The 17,069-nt window shown below is 44.9% G+C and overlaps 1 protein-coding gene across 2 annotated transcripts in view; it reads right to left on the bottom strand.

Moving 5' to 3' along the window:
- Gapvd1 (GTPase activating protein and VPS9 domains 1) overlaps positions 1-17,069 on the bottom strand; it is a 494,617-nt gene that overhangs the window by 320,442 nt on the left and 157,106 nt on the right. The gene's annotated exons all lie outside the window — the stretch shown is intronic.

The following is a 17,069-nucleotide window of genomic DNA, read 5'->3' as shown; positions in this document are numbered from 1 at the left end:
ATAAACAGGAACCAAAGGTAGGACAAATTGCATGAAATAGTATACTGTACTTATAAAAAAATAATTTTAATAAATTAGTTTTGGAAAGAAGTGAAGAGAGTAAGGAAGGCTGGCTCAAGAATTGAAGAGACAGTGAAAGATGGAAATGGAAGGTTGTTAAAAGGAGAGGAGGCAAGGAAAAGGTGGGCGGAATATTTTGAAAGTTTACTGAATGTTGAGGATAATAGGGAGGCAAATATAATTGCTGTTGCAGGTGTTGAGGTGCCGGTGATGGGAGATGAGAATGAGAGAGAGATTACAATAGAGGAAGTAAAGAGAGCACTAGATGAAACGAGAGTAGGAAAAGCATCTGGTATGGATGGTGTGAGAGGTGAGATGTTGAAGGAAGGGGGTGTGACTGTACTTGAATGGTTAGTGAGATTGTTTAATATGTGTTTTGTGTTGTCAATGATACCAGTAAATTGGGTTTGTGCATGTATTGTACCACTATATAAGGGTAAGGGAGATGTGCATGAGTGTTGTAATTCAAAGGATATTAGTTTGTTGAGTGTAGTTGGAAAAGTGTATGGTAGAGTACTGATTAATAGGTTTAAGGATAAAACAGAGAATGCAATCTTAGAAGTACAGGGTGGTTTTAGAAGAGGTAGGGGTTGTACGAATCAGATTTTTACAGTTAGGCAGATATGCGAGAAATATTTAGCAAAAGGTAAGGGGGTGTATGTTGTGTTTATGGATCTGGAGAAAGCGTATGATAGAGTTGATAGGGAAGCAATGTGGAATGTGATGAGGTTATATGGAGTTGGTGGAAGGTTGTTGCAAGCAGTGAAAAGTTTCTACAAAGGTAGTAAAGCATGTGTTAGGATAGGAAATGGTTTCCGGTGAGAGTGGGACTGAGACAGGGATGTGTGATATTGCCGTGGTTGTTTAACTTGTATGTTGATGGAGTGGTGAGAGAGGTGAATGCTCGAGTACTTGGACGAGGATTGAAACTGGTAGACGAGAAGGACCATGTTGTTGTTTGCGGATGATACTGTACTGGTTGCAGACGCGGAAGAGAAGCTTGGCGATTAGCGACAGAATTTGGAAGGGTGTGTGAGAGAAGGAAGTTGAGAGTTAATATAGGTAAGAGTAAGGTTATGAGATGTACGAGAAGGGAAGGTGGTGCAAGGTTGAATGTCATGTTCAATGGAGAATTACTTGAGGAGGTGGATCAGTTTAAGTACTTGGGGTCTGTTGTTGCTGCAAATGGTGGAGTGGAAGCAGATGTACGTCAGGGAGTGAATGAAGGAGGCAAAGTGTTGGGGGCAGTTAAGGAGCAGTAAAACATAGAGGGTTGAGCATGAATGTAAAGAGAGTTCTATAGGAGAAAGTGATCGTACCAACTGTGATGTATGGATCGGAGTTGTGGGGAATAAAAGTGACGGATAGACAGAAATTGAATGTCTTTGAGATGAAGTGTTTAAGGAGTATGGCTGGTGTATCTCGAGTAGATAGGGTTAGGAACGAAGTGGTGAGGGTGAGAACTGGTGTAAGAAATGAGTTAGCAGCTAAGAGTGGATATGAATGTGTTGAGGTGGTTTGGCCATGCTGAGAGAATGGATAATGGCTGTCTGCTAAAGAAGGTGATGAATGCAAGAGTTGATGGGAGAAATACAAGAGGAAGGCCAAGGTTTGGGTGGATGGATGGAGTGAAGAAAGCTCTGGGTGATAAGAGGATAGATGTGAGAGAGGCAAGAGAGCGTACTAGAAATAGGAATGAATGGCGAGCGATTGTGACGCAGTTCCGGTAGGCCCTGCTGCTTCCTCCGGTGCCTTAGATGACCACGGAGGTAGCAGCAGTAGGGGATTTAGCGTTATGAAGCTTCATCTGTGGTGGATAACGGGGAAGGAGGGCTGTGGCACCATAGCAGTACCAGCCAAACTCGGTTGAGTCCCTTGTCAGGCTGGGAGGAACGTAGAGAGGAGAGGTCCCCCTTTTTTGTTTTGTTTGTTTGATGTCGGCTACCCCCCAAAATTGAGGGAAGTGCCTTGTTATATGTAATTACACCTTTTCTAAAACAGAGGGAACAAAATTAAACAAAAAATTCTGGAATATGACTAGTTACATGTCAAGAATTTCAGAAATTTGAAACTTTTCAAAACCAATGTGTCATCTTTAAGGTTTTTTCCATATACTGTAGTATGTAGCCTGGGTGTCTACTCTTTACAAGTATCAAACAAGTGTGAGAATAATCATCATGCCATATATAACACTTATTCATGGGGATGGGTTAAGTAGACCTGAAGCTTCCTTAGGTGCCTTTTCTACTCATTCGTTTCCACCCACCCTAATATGGGCAAGGGCACAACAGAAGTGAAAACTGACATTCTTCCTAGACTACAGATGTACTAACCAGTTCTGCACTTCTTGTACTAGATGATAGCCTTACATAATTTGTTTAATTGAGAGTAAAACGCTATTGGAATCCGTAAAAATTGTATAAAAACTATTTTGATAACCATTTTCAAAATATGTCGGACTGCTAGAATTATTGCATACAGCTCAGCAGTAAATACTGAACAAGATGGAAGTTTCTTTCTAATAACAATATCCCCGACCACAACTGCACTTCCAACTCCTGCTGACGATTTAGAATCATCCGTAAAAAATGTTTCCCATGATGTTGAGCAATATGATTTAAAAACTCCCTTTTCATTACCTTACTAGGTAAGGTATTTTTCCCTCCTATCGTAAAACATACTTTGACAGGTGAATTACACCAAGGTACAGACTTAGGATATCTTAACTCTGCTATCTGTGCTGTTAACAAAACTACTACTCCGGTATATTTTTCATTTGTACTTCCAAAGGCTTGGGGTACTCTTGATCTGTTAGGAGCTTGATCTAAAGGAGCCCTAATATATTTACTATTAGGATTGTTTAATATAGCGGGGGACCTAACTAAAACCCTCAGACTGAACTCCTCTCCGCGGATGGAAAGGAGAGGCATGCCATAATCCACATACAGGCTATCAATGGAAGATGTTCTGTATGCACCAGTGCAGATGCGAAGCCCCATAATATGAACATCAAGTTTTTTGAGGAAAGTCTTAGTGGCTCACCCATAAATTTGATATGCATGGTCTAACTTGCTCATACACAAAGATGTGTAAATTTTGAGCCAAGTTGTTTTATCAGAACCCCAATCAAAATGTGAAACTACTTTTAAGATGTTTAGTGACTTTTTAACCGTGATGGATACGTCATTTATATGGGGACCAAAGGTAATTTTCTTGTCAAAAATTACCCTCCAGGAAACTTGACGTTATCCCATATGGCAAAATACTATCATTTGAGAAAAGGGTAGCAATCTGTTCTCTTTTACCAGTATGAGTAAAACAATTGGCTTTGGACTTCTAAAGAGAGAACATGAATCCCCAAGAATTTGCCCATGCAGTACCAGCATTTATAGCAATTTGAGGCTTTTGGCATGCTTGTAGCGCAGATGATCCACTACAATAAATTGCAAAATTGTGAACAAATAGTGACTCTTGTATGCCGGGAGGTAGGTGACTAATGAGACTATCGATAGCAACAGCAAATAAGGTCACACTCAGTACGCTGCCTTGGGGGACACCACCTTCTTGCATGTAGGATAAAGATAGTTCTGACCCTACTCTTACTTTAATCAATTTGATGAAAATTCTTCAATAAATGAAAATATATGTCCTCCTATACCCCATGAGGCCAACTGCTTTAAAATACCGCCCTTCCGTATGGTATCATACGCCTTTTGGAGGTAAAAAAAAAAAAAAAAAAAAAAGACACTCAACACCTGGTTTTGGCGAGAAGAGGCATTTGAAATTTCCCTTAATAACATCAGCAAAGGATCTAGCATACTTTGGTTCTTCCTAAAACCAAATTGCATTTGATACATTTCTTTTTATTCTAGATACCACACAAGTCTGTTATTGATCACACTCTCAAATAATTTGCATAATATGCAACTAGTCAAGGCTATAGGCCTAAAACTAGATGGCAGTTCGGGGTCTTTATTAGAGTTGTGGCCAGGAATTATGATTGAAAAAGGCCAGGAATCAGATGTATAAGCCCATGGACCAATAAGGGTTTCTAATAAAAATTCCTTAGTATCCAACTAGGGGATGTGAAATGATTTCATATCAGATGCCACCCTTTCCTTGGGCAGTCAAAGACAAGCTAGAGATAGCATTTTACATCTCCTCCATAATAAAAGATAAGCTAAAAGCTTCAGTATTGAAAGAAGCAAGAGGAACAACAGATGTTGTTGCTCTAATTTGTTGAAATGATGAGGAATAATTGTCAGCACTTGATACACAAGCAAAGTGTTTAGCTTGTACCTCTGCTACATCTGTGGGGTCACATATATCTATTATTTTCCTTTTGTATTGGTAAAGGTCTTGGAACAAATTTGACTTGAAATTTTCTAATCTTGTCCCATGTTTCCTTTGAATGAGTTTTGGTAATGATATTAGCTATATATTTCCTTCAAGATGCTCTCTTTGCTCTTCAAGTTTTTTGTTTGGCACAGGCTCTGAGGTATGCTACTCTATCTGCTTAATAGTTTGTTCTTGTGTTTCTGAAGCATGTTCAGGTCACTTTCCTTCCATTGGCACATTCTTTACTCCATATACGAACTACAGAACGATGAGGTAAACCACATGTTTTAGGTATAACCTTGCTAGCCGTATCATCAATAACATTTGAAAGGTGTTGATAAGCATGTACTCGAGATGTAAAGTCACCAAATTCTCTTTCAGTGTGTGCACAGTTCTCTTAAGATGTCCAGTCTGCCTTATCTATCTTCCATTTCGGTGGACATGGAGAAGGAAGATTGTGGGCATAATTTAACATTATTGGCCCATGGTCACTGCCATGGAGGTGCTGATTGCCTGACCAAAAGTAATCCAATCGAATGGATGAGGAACAGATAGACAAATAAATGGCTGATGTAGAGTTGTGGAATACATCATGCATAGTTGGAGAACCACCATTCATTAGTATTAGATCATTATTGTTGATTAATTCTTCAATACGTTTACCCCATCTATCACAAACATTTCCCCACCATAAAGAATGATTTGCATTAAAATCACCCATTAAAATAAAAGGGGCAGGGAGCTGATTGATCTGGTCTTGGAGGTCAGAGAGTCTAAGACTTCTTGGACTCCCAGCATGGTCTAAGAGGAAAAGTTCTGAAGATGGTTCAAGATATAGCAAGCATGAAGTAATTTTTTCCCGATATGTGTTCTGACAGGGTTGTGGTGGCCAATGTGGTAATGTCCCTGACTGGTGATCGCCAGACTGGAGTTCGAGTCCCGCTCAAACTGGTTAGTTTCTTTGGTCCCTGCAATCTCACCATCCTAGTGAGCTAAGGATGGGGAGTTTGCAGGGGCCTATAGGTCTATCTGCCGAGTCATCAACAGCCATTGCCTGGCTCTCCTTGGTCCTAGCTTGGGTGTAAAGGGGGCTTGGGGTCTGATCATATGCGCATATGGTCAGTCTCTAGGGCATTGTCCTGCCCGATAGGGCAATATCACTGTCCCTTGCCCCTGCCATTCATGAGCAGCCTTTAAACCTTTAAACATTCTTGTAGTGGTGTATTGAGGGAGATAGTTTCAAATTTTATAGACTTGTGAATAGCAACACCAGTGCCACCTCGAGCTCATGTGTGGTTTAATATCTTTTATAGGATCAGTGTCTTCAATCTTCATGCCACAAAGCATGTGAGATTGAGAATTTGATTTAGCATCGATCAAGACAGATTTCTTACCATATCTACAAATATCCTTACTTTTAATTAAACCAAATTTTTTATATAAAGTTACTCATCTTGTAGTAGTTGTAATCATCAATCTTCCCAAATGCAATTATCCATGTTGGAGGCTTGGGGATTCTTACTTCTGGAAGTCTATACTCTATTACTTTTTCTATCCAATCTTCATGTTCATATGCTTCCCGATTTCTTGGTGCTTTATTACATAGAGTCCCAGAAATCATACAATTATCAATTTTTATGCTGCCTAATTTTTTGTTTGCTTCTAAAGCAATCTCAAAACTTGAAAATAATACCCAAGCTTCACAAAAACCTCTACTACAGGTAATTTCCATGAAAATTTCTTTGATTGCTTCATGAATTGTTTCATAGCTACAACCAATTGGAATGTTTTCTAAATGGAGAATTTTCAAATATTTTGTTGAATCTTGTATTGTGCCAGAACTAGACAGTGAAGTATAGGTAGTAGGTTGGCCATGGCACCAGCCGCCCGTTGAGATACTACCGCTAGTGTGTTATGGGGTCCTTTGACTGGTCAGACAGTACTACATTGGATCCTTCTCTTTGGTTACGGTTCTTTCCCTTGGCCTACACATACACCAAATAGTCTGGCCTATTCTTTAGATTCTCCTCTATTCTCATACACTTGACAACACTGAGATTACTAAACAATTCTTCTTCACCCGAAGGGTTAACTACTGCACTGTAATTGTTCAGTGCTACTTTCCTCTTGGTAAGGGTAGAAGAGACTCTTTAGCTATGGTAAGCAGCTTTTCTAGAAGGACACTCCAAAATCAAACCATTGTTCTCTAGTCCTGGGCAGTGCTATAACCTCTGTACCATGGTCTTCCACTAACTTGGGTAAGAGTTTTCTTTCTTGAGGCTACACTCAAGCACACTATTCTATCTTATTCCTCTTCTTGCTTTATTAAAGTTTTCATAGTTTATGCCCCATGTAGCCGCGGGGGCATAAAAACAATTAGAATGGCGCCAACGTTATCCCTGAGTGTCGTAAGAGGCGACTAAAAGGGACGGGACGAGGGGGCTGGGAACCCCCTCTCCTGTATATAATCATGCGAGACGTCAACAAAGAGATGGAGCTGGAGCGAGAGTGACTGCTCCCCGCACTCTAGTTTTGGGGTGTTTGAATGTGCGTGGATGTAGTACGATAGAGAGTAAAAGATGTGAGATTGGAAGTATGTTTATGAAGAGAAGGATGGATGTATTGGCCTTGTGTGAGAAAAAGATGAAAGGAAAGGGTGAAGTGATGATTGGTGAAATGTCTGGTAGAGTGTCTGGGATTGAAAGGGGAAGAGCGAGAGAGGGTGTGGCTTTATTGCTGGGTGAATGGATGACAGGTAAAGTAGTGGAATGGAAGGAAATATCATCTAGGTTAATGTGGGTAAGGGTTAGGTTGGGTAGTGAATATTGGGCGTTTGTCAGTGCGTATGGGCCATGTAGTGAGAAAAGTGAAGAAGAGCGGAATGAGTTCTGGAATGAATTAACTAGGTGTGTAGAAGGACTGGGTAGAAGGAATTATGTAGTTGTCATGGGTGACTTAAATGCTACTAGAGTGGGCGCTGGAGAGGTAAAAGGTGTCATTGGGAAGTATGGCGTACAAGGTGAAAATGAGAGTGGTGAGAGACTGGTAGATATGTGTGTTAAACAAGAGATGGTAATAAGTGCTAGCTTTTTCAAAAAGAAAGATAAAAACAAGTATACATGGGTAAGAGTGGCAAATGGAAGAGTAGTAGAAAGGGCATTAATGGATTATGTGTTAATAACTAAAAGAATGTTTGGAAGATTGAAAGACGTGCACGTGTTTAGGGGTATGGCTAACGGTATGTCTGATCATTTTTTGGTGGAAGGAAAATTAGTTGTAGCAAAAGAGTGGGGGAATAGAGTAGGTGGATGTAAAAGGGAGCTAGTGAGGGTTGAAGAGCTAATAAAACCAGGGGTAAAAAGTAAATATCAGGAAAGGTTGAAAATGGTATATGACGAAGTGAGAGTAAGAGAAACTGGTAATTTAGAGGAGGAGTGGAAGTTAGTAAAAGAAAGTTTTGTTGGGATTGCAAGTGATGTGTGTGACAAGAAGGTTGTTGGAGGCAGCATGAGGAAGGGCAGTGAATGGTGGAATGAAGGAGTGAAGGTAAAAGTGGAAGAGAAAAAGAGGGCTTTTGAAGAATGGCTGCAGAGTAATAGTATAGAGAAGTATGAAAAATATAGAGAGAAAAATGTGGAAGTAAAGCGCAAGGTACGTGAGGCAAAGAGGGCAGCTGACCTGAGGTGGGGTCAGGGATTGGGTCAGTCATATGAAGAGAATAAGAAGTTTTGGAAAGAAGTGAAGAGAGTAAGGAAGGCTGGCTCAAGAATTGAAGAGACAGTGAAAGATGGAAATGGAAGGTTGTTAAAAGGAGAGGAGGCAAGGAAAAGGTGGGCGGAATATTTTGAAAGTTTACTGAATGTTGAGGATAATAGGGAGGCAGATATAATTGCTGTTGCAGGTGGTGAGGTGCCAGTGATGGGAGATGAGAATGAGAGAGAGATTACAATAGAGGAAGTAAAGAGAGCACTAGATGAAACGAGAGTAGAAAAAGCATCTGGTATGGATGGTGTGAGAGCTGAGATGTTGAAGGAAAGGGGTGTGACTGTACTTGAATGGTTGGTGAGATTGTTTAATATGTGTTTTGTGTTGTCAATGGTACCAGTAAATTGGGTTTGTGCATGTATTGTACCACTATATAAGGGTAAGGGAGATGTGCATGAGTGTTGTAATTCAAAGGATATTAGTTTGTTGAGTGCAGTTGGAAAAGTGTATGGTAGAGTAATGATTAATAGGATTAAGGATAAAACAGAGAATGCAATCTTAGAAGTACAGGGTGGTTTTAGAAGAGGTAGGGGTTGTACGAATCAGATTTTTACAGTTAGGCAGATATGAGAGAAATATTTAGCAAAAGGTAAGGAGGTGTATGTTGCGTTTATGGATCTGGAGAAAGCGTATGATAGAGTTGATAGGGAAGCAATGTGGAATGTGAGGAGGTTATATGGAGTTGGTGGAAGGTTGTTGCAAGCAGTGAAAAGTTTCTTCAAAGGTGGTAAAGCATGTGTTAGGATAGGAAATGAAGTGAGCGATTGGTTTCCGGTGAGAGTGGGGCTGAGACAGGGATGTGTGATGTCGCCGTGGTTGTTTAATTTGTATGTTGATGGAGTGGTGAGAGAGGTGAATGCTCGAGTGCTTGGACGAGGATTAAAACTGGTAGACGAGAATGACCATGAATGGGAGGTAAATCAGTTGTTGTTTACGGATGATACTGTACTGGTTGCAGACACAGAAGAGAAGCTTGACCGACTAGTGACCGAATTTGGAAGTGTGTGTGAGAGAAGGAAGTTGATAGTTAATGTGGGTAAGAGTAAGGTTATGAGATGTACGAGAAGGGAAAGTGGTGCAAGGTTGAATGTCATGTTGAATGGAGAGTTACTTGAGGAGGTGGATCAGTTGAAGTACTTGGGGTCTGTTGTTGCAGCAAATAGTGGAGTGGAAGCAGATGTATGTCAGAGAGTGAATGAAAGTTGCAAAGTGTTGGGGCAGTTAAGGGAGTAGTAAAAAATAGAGGATTGGGCATGAATGTAAAGAGAGTTCTATATGAGAAAGTGATTGTACCAACTGTGATGTATGGATCGGACGGAGTTGTGGGGAATAAAAGTGACAGAGACAGAAATTGAATGTGGTTGAGATGAAGTGTCTAAGGAGTATGGCTGGTGTATCTCGAGTAGATAGGGTTAGGAACGAAGTGGTGAGGGTGAGAACGGGTGTAAGAAATGAGTTAGCAGCTAGAGTGGATATGAATGTGTTGAGGTGGTTTGGCCATGTTGGGAGAATGGAAAATGGCTGTCTGCTAAAGAAGGTGATGAATGCAAGAGTTGATTGGAGAAGTACAAGAGGAAGGCCAAGGTTTGGGTGGATGGATGGATGGAGTGAAGAAAGCTCTGGGTGATAGGAGGATAGATGTGAGAGAGGCAAGAGAGCGTGCTAGAAATAGGAATGAATGGCGAGCGATTGTGACTCAGTTCCGGTAGGCCCTGCTGCTTCCTCCGGTGCCTTAGATGACCGCGGAGGTAGCAGCAGTAGGGGATTCAGCATTATGAAGCTTCATCTGTGGTGGATAACGGGGGAGGGTGGGCTGTGGCACTCTAGCAGTACCAGCTGAACTCGGTTGAGTCCCTTGTCAGGCTGGGAGGAACGTAGAGAGTAGAGGTCCCCTTTTTGTTAGCAGCTAGAGTGGATATGAATGTGTTGAGGTGGTTTGGCAATGTTGAGAGAATGGAAAATGGCTGTCTGCTAAAGAAGGTGATGAATGCAAGAGTTGATGGGAGAAGTACAAGAGGAAGGCCAAGGTTTGGGTGGATGGATGGAGTGAAGAAAGCTCTGGGTGATAGGAGGATAGATGTGAGAGGGGCAAGAGAGCGTACTAGAAATAGGAATGAAAGGCGAGCGATTGTGACGCAGTTCCGGTAGGCCCTGCTGCTTCCTCCGGTGCCTTAGATGACCACGGAGGTAGCAGCAGTAGGGGATTCAGCATTATGAAGCTTCATCTGTGGTGGATAACAGGGGAGGGTGGGCTGTGGCACCCTAGCAGTACCAGCTGAACTCGGTTGAGTCTCTTGTTAGGCTGGGAGGAACGTAGAGAGTAGAGGTCCCCTTTTTTGTTTTTGTTTCATTTGTTGATGTCGGCTACCGCCCAAAATTGGGGGAAGTGCCTTGGTATATGTATGTATGTATTACTTTCGGCGAAGCTGAAATGACGATCCATTAAAATTAAGCGAGGGTTAACTACCCATCCTGCTAGTTAGCGGACGGGTGATTGAGCTCACTTTGCTTGGAGGTAGGACTTCCAGGGAGATGGGGTAAGCGGGTAAGTTTTTATATATAGCTAAAGGTTTGTATCGTTCAGAAAAATACAAATAATTTTCGAATTTGTCATTTGTTCTGTAACTGAAATACTAACCTACGCTATTTATTAGGGTTAACTTACCCATTAGGAGGGTGGACGTCCCTGCCAATCTGGCTTTTGGCTTTACCCGGGGGCTCCTTATCTTGAGTATGTTGGTACCAAATATAAGGAGTCCCTAAAACCTCGATAAACCTTGCTACACAAGGTCTGCAGCCTACGCAAGGTGTGTGTTGAGATAAGCAGTGTGACTGTCAAGGTAAAAGTTATTCCGAGTCTTTGTAGGAAATAACTGTGGTAACCAAGACTTTACCAATAACCCCTCGCCAAGGTATGGGGACGCAACAGTATTAACCCAATACTAAGTCACAAGACAGCATGGTTTACCTGCAGTGGTTGAGGTCAGCTTGTGCAGAGAACCCAGGCTGCTGCTCTCCCCATGACAAGGGAGGATGAAGAAAAGAAGAGAACAGTCATTACTTTTCCTTCACGCAGACTGAAACCAGGTAACAGAAAGACGGCCTTCATCTCTAGGAGATTCCTGTGGAGGTACTTTTTCAACTCTGACCAGAGGCCTGAGGTCGTGTGGTGCAGAACGCGGGGCCCCCATCCATTTTTTGAAGCGTTCAAAAACAGCATCAAATCCGGGGGGAGGACGAGAAGATCCACTCCTTTTCGTAGGTTTTCGTCTGCCACCCACAACTGGAGATCCGTCAATTCCGCAGGTTCCATGGAGATCTGGATATCCGGGGAGTCGTACGCTTGATTCCACCGGGACTTGCGTTGCCACTGGAGGGATCTCATTCTGAGGCGACCATTGGGAACTAGAAGGGCCAGCGATGAAAGGTGACCGAGGAGACGTAACCACGATTGGGTTGGAAGTTCTTCTCGTCTGAGAAAAGGTCTTGCAACCTTCCTCAGCCTTGCTATCCTGTCGTCTGATGGGAAGGCTTTGTGGAGAGAGGTGCCTATAATCATGCCTAGGTATACCAGTCTTTGAGTGGGAAGCAGTGAAGACTTCTTGAGATTTACCATGATCCCCAGACCTTGGCAAAGTCTCAGAAGTTTGTCTCGGTGTTGAAGAGGGGTTGACACCGAGTCTGCTAGGATTAACCAGTCGTCCAGATAACGGAGGAGACGGATGCCAATCCTGTGTGCCCAAGATGATACTAGGGTGAACACTCTGGTGAAGACTTGTGGTGCTGTGGAAAGACCGAAGCACAGCACCTTGAACTGGTACTTTCTGTTGTCTAGGCTGAATCTTAAATACTTCCTTGAAGATGGATGGACTGGGATCTGGAAGTACGCATCCTTTAGGTCCAGTGTGCACATGAAGTCTTGCGGTCTTACTGCTAGTCTGACCGTGTCCGCCGTCTCCAAGCTGAACGGAGCTTCTTTGACAAACTTGTTCAGAGCTGAGAGGTTAATGACTGGTCTCCAGCCTCCAGACGCCTTCTTTACAAGAAAGAGTCGACTGAAGAAGCCTGGAGATTCGTCGAGGACCTCTTGGAGAGCGCCCTTCTTCAACAAGGGCTTGCCCCCTTGCCGATCCCATGGCAAGGGAGTTCAATGACACTGGATTCGTCGTCAGGGGAGGTAGAGATGTTATGAACAGGACGCGATATCCTAGACTGATCACGGAGATTGTCCAGGAATCGGCCCCGAGTTACTTTCACCTGTTTGAGGAACTTTGTAGGCATCCCCCCCACTGGTGAACATGCAGGGGGACTGCCTATCCTAGCGTTTGTGGCCTCGGCTGCTCCCTCTAGGATTCTTGCCTCCCCTGGAGGACTTTTTGCCTTTCCTTTCTTTGACATTAAAGGGCTTAGACACCAAGGTCTTCGCTGCTGTTGTCGTCTTAGTGGTCTTAACTCGACGGGACTGCTGTGGTGCTGGAGGCTTTTAGGGCTTGGATGTTAAAGCCACATGAAGGAGAGAGTCTTGATGAGACTTCCTCCACCTCTCAGCGGCATGTTCCACATCCTTAGGCTCGAACAAGACCGATCCCTCTAGGGAGGAATGTCTGAGCCTATTCATCTCGGTGCTAGGGACCTTCTGATGGAATCTCTCAGCTACTGCATCCCGACGTTTCAGGATGGTATTTGCCCTCAAGTTCAAGACTTGGTGGGCCAGAAACTCGATTATGCGAGTACCTGAGAGAAGAAAGGTTTCCATAGCTTTCCCGGTACGTTCTTTGGAAAAGTCCTCAGAACGTATCAGGATACCTAAGGTCCCCAACCAGATATTGAGCCACGAAGTGGCTTACATAGCACACTTCGCAACTTTCTCCTGGTTGAGGATCTCGGCTGCCGAGAATGAGACCTGCCGGTTGGAGTCTCTCTTAAAAGGGACTCCCCTGGTTAGCTCTTCCAGCGAGTGGTGAAGAGGAAGAGCTAAACAAAGCTCCTCAAGGATCTCGAAGTACCTCCTCTGCTGTACGCGAGGAGGTGGGAGGAGCATGTTGGTGGCACCGGAACAGTTGGAGGAGGACATCTCGGATGGACTCTCTCAGCTACTGCATCCCGACGTTTCAGGATGGTATTTGCCCACAAGTTCAAGACTTGGTGGGCCAGAAACTCGATTGTGCGAGTACCTGAGAGAAGGAAGGTTTCCATAGCTTTCCCGGTACATTCTTTGGAAAAGTCCTCAGAACGTATCAGGATACCTAAGGTCCCCAACCAGATATTGAGCCACGAAGTGACTTACATAGCACACTTCGCAACTTTCTCCTGGTTGAGGATTTCGGCTGCCGAGAACGAGACCTGCCGGTTGGAGTCTCTCTTAAGAGGGACTCCCCTGATTAGCTCTTCCAGCGAGTGGTGAAGAGGAAGAGCTAAACAAAGCTCCTCAAGGATCTCGAAGTACCTCCTCTGCTGTACGCGAAGAGGTGGGAGGAGCATGTTGGTGGCACCGGAACGGTTGGAGGAGGACATCTCAGAGAGCAGTTGTGAGATCTTGTCCCTGGTACTCTTAACCCCTTGAGACCAGGGCAGTGCTGCACTGGTCTTGGAGGGTTTCTGAGCACCAAAGACACAGTCCAAGACCGTGTCCTTGCCCTCTCGAGGAGGGATCTCTGGGTCGGAAAACCCGATGAGAGCCCTCATTAAAGTCAGAACTTGCCAAAATGCATGTTCTGACTCTTGCTAGCCTCCTGCTGTAGGACTTGCAGTGAAGTCTCCTTCTATCTCCAAAGGCTCTTCTTGGGGAGTGTCGCGGACATTCCCTGAGTGGATAGCTGGCTCCATCCTAGTCCTAGTAGAGGACTTCGGCAATGTTTTGGAGTCCTTAGATTCCTTCCTGGGAAGGATGTAGGACTCCAACATTGACGAGGGTGGCAGGTTCCTTTTAATAATCCCCGACTGAGTAGACCCCTCGGCGCGAGGGGAGGTTTCCCCCATTGGTGCGATGGGGGAAAGTCTCTTCACTTGATTCCCTTTGGGGACGGGAAATCTTCATCCGAAAGGGAAGGAGAGGCAGTCTGAGGAAAAGAAGGAACCTGCCTCGAAGGTCTGCGTGGAGTCAGTTTCGCCCTTGGGAAGTGACCGCGTCTGGAACTCCTCTTTTTCTCTTCAAAGGGGTAGAAGAAGCCATGGTTCTGTGTCCCAATTCAGAAAAGACAGGCTTGAAAGCCTGCATTACAGCTCTGATCAGTGCACTGAACCAGGGCTGTTGACTGACAGATGCGCTGTCAGACATACCCCTTGAAGGGACAGGGATTGAAGGATCCCTGGGAGGAGTCCCCATCATTGTTGGGTTCGCCTGTGGTGGCTTTGGGATCCTGAACCCTCTCTGGATGTTTCCCTTCTACCACAATGCCCGGTGGTATGCGCTTGCGGGGAGGGGAATAAGGTGATGGCGACCTTGCCGTGCGTAGTTCAGTAGTCTCGCGCGCGGGAGGATATTGACACTCGCGCAAGGGAGACTGTTGGCCCATGCATGCATGTGGGAGAGTATTCGCGCGTGTGCGGGCGCACAGGATTATCACATTGAGTGCGCGGGCACGCGGGAGAGTTCACGCGCATCTATACCCGCTGTAGGGCGCGCTGTTGAATCATGTGGGGGGCGCGGGAGCGCGGGAGAATGTTGGCGAGCATCCTTTGGAGAGGATGGGCGAGCGTGCGCATGGCGCACGCGCATATCCTTGCAGATGCGTGCGGGAGAAGGCTGGCGCGCAGGTGAGCACTGGCCCGATGGTACTGGTTGGCGCGTGGGAGAAGCCAGCATTGCTGACTTCCCAGAAGTACTACTTTCAGTAGATCGTTAGCGCACAGGTTTTTCCTGGCATGTATGATGATGCGCAGCATGGCGTGCAGGAGTTGGATGTTGGGCGCGTATGCGCACGGGCAGGATACTGATGGCGCGTGGGAGAGCGCTAGCGCGCAGGAGGTTGATGGCGCGCGGGTGAGCACGCCGCGTAGGAGAATGTTGGCACGTAAGCGCAGGGCACGCAGGAAAGACCTGGCGTGCAGGAGAACGTGGGCGCATATGCGCATGAGGGCACACATAGTGCGTGATGGAGCTATGCTCCTGTTGGAGCGTAGGCGCATGTTGGCACATACGCCCTTGATGCCCTTTGTTAGGGTTTAGTGATGGAGCCTGACGAGCTACTAAGGAGCATTCGTCAGGTCTTGTTGGCGGGCAGCACGTATGTAGTTGGCGCGCAATAGCGTGCTTTGGTGGAGCCTTGTTAGGTCCATGTAGAAACGGTGATGGCAGGTCGGCAGGTCTGTCAGATGGAAAGTCGACGTGTCCTTTAAAAGGACGACCTTCCACCGAAGGAGATCGCGAACGATCTCCAGAAAGGTCCAGGACCAATGCAAGAGCAGTGATGGATGATTGGTCTCGAGGTTCCACTGAGGTGGACTGCATCGAAGATGTTGAACCAAAGAGGCGCCTCCTCACCGCAGGTGAAGGAAGGCCTCTAAGGCAAAGAGGAAGGCGAGCCTTCTGACGAATGCGCCCTCTGGGGGCCGTTGGATCAGCAAGCTGACCTTCTGCAGTCCTCCGAAGAGGAGTCTCTGTAAGTGAACTCCCCCGAGGGAGAGAAACACTAGCAGGAGAGACTGACAATGGACTTAGTTTCTCCCTCGTATGTTGAACAGGAACGGGAGAAACCAAGCCATCAGCTACCGTAGAGTTTGGAGAGGCAGAGGTGATGTGGGCAACGGAAGAAGAGGCCTTGGGTTTTTCTCCTTTCGAAACAACCTTCAAAGGAGAAATATCCCGTTTCAACTTCTTCCGTCGTCGCGAAAACCTCTCCCACTGGGAGGTAGACCACTCCCTACACTCACTACACCTGTTGTTGCTTTCACACCGTTGGCCCCTACAAGAAGTTCAAAGGGCGTGAGGATCAGTCTCAACCGCCGACATGAATGTTCCACAGGGGCGGTCGGGAAACCCAGGGCAGGTGCGCATGATCGCAGAGGCCAGCTTCACATATACAAAACTAGAAAAAGAAAAGGCAAAGGCAATTAAATGGCTGCCAAATGACGGCGAGGATGAGTGCGGACAGGTCCAACCACCATCCGAGCTGAGAGCAAAGTGAGCTTAAGCACAGGTGTGTGAGGGGGGGTGGGTAGCAAGCTACCCTTCCCTACCCCCACTAACTAGCGGTGTGGGTAGTAAACCCTCGTTAAAAATTAATGGCTCGCCAATTCAGCTATGCCAAAAGTAATACCCCTATTAAATAGCGTGGTTTGTATTCCAGTTATGGAACAAATACTTATGTCAACCTGTTCAACATAAAAAAATTTGCTGCAAGTTTGAACTTTCTGGAGTTCTATTGATTGCCTTTCCCTTTGGACAGTGAAGGACAGAGCTACCTTTTCTAAGTAAAGGAGGCAAATCGGACAGAATGCCGAGAGTCCCGTCTCTATGAAACCGGCCAACCCCTGGAATCCGATAGCCAAATTTTTTATTCGAGAATAGTTCCGCATGCCAAAATGGGAATACTGACACTCCTAGGAGTCCAAACATTATCGGGTAGTTGACAAGACCACCACAGCTCCAACAATTGATTTTGAAAAAAAATTCCAATACAGGATACGATAACCCCTAAATATATCTGGACAGTGAAATGGGTAAGATTTTTTACAGCAATGTTGGAGACAGTTGATACACATGAAGGACAATGAAAGAATTGATATTATTATTATTATTATTATTATTATTAGCTAAGCTACAACCCTAGTTGGAAAAGCAAGATGCTGTAAGCCCAAGGGCTCCAACAGAATAGTACAGTGAGGAAAGGAAATAAGGAAATAAATAAACGATGAGAAAAAATTACCAATAAATTATTCTAAAAACAGTAACATCAAAACAGATA

This window comes from Palaemon carinicauda, chromosome 16 (genome assembly GCF_036898095.1).
Source record: "Palaemon carinicauda isolate YSFRI2023 chromosome 16, ASM3689809v2, whole genome shotgun sequence".
NCBI lineage: Eukaryota > Metazoa > Arthropoda > Malacostraca > Decapoda > Palaemonidae > Palaemon > Palaemon carinicauda.
This window is presented reverse-complemented; position numbering and strand designations above follow the sequence as displayed.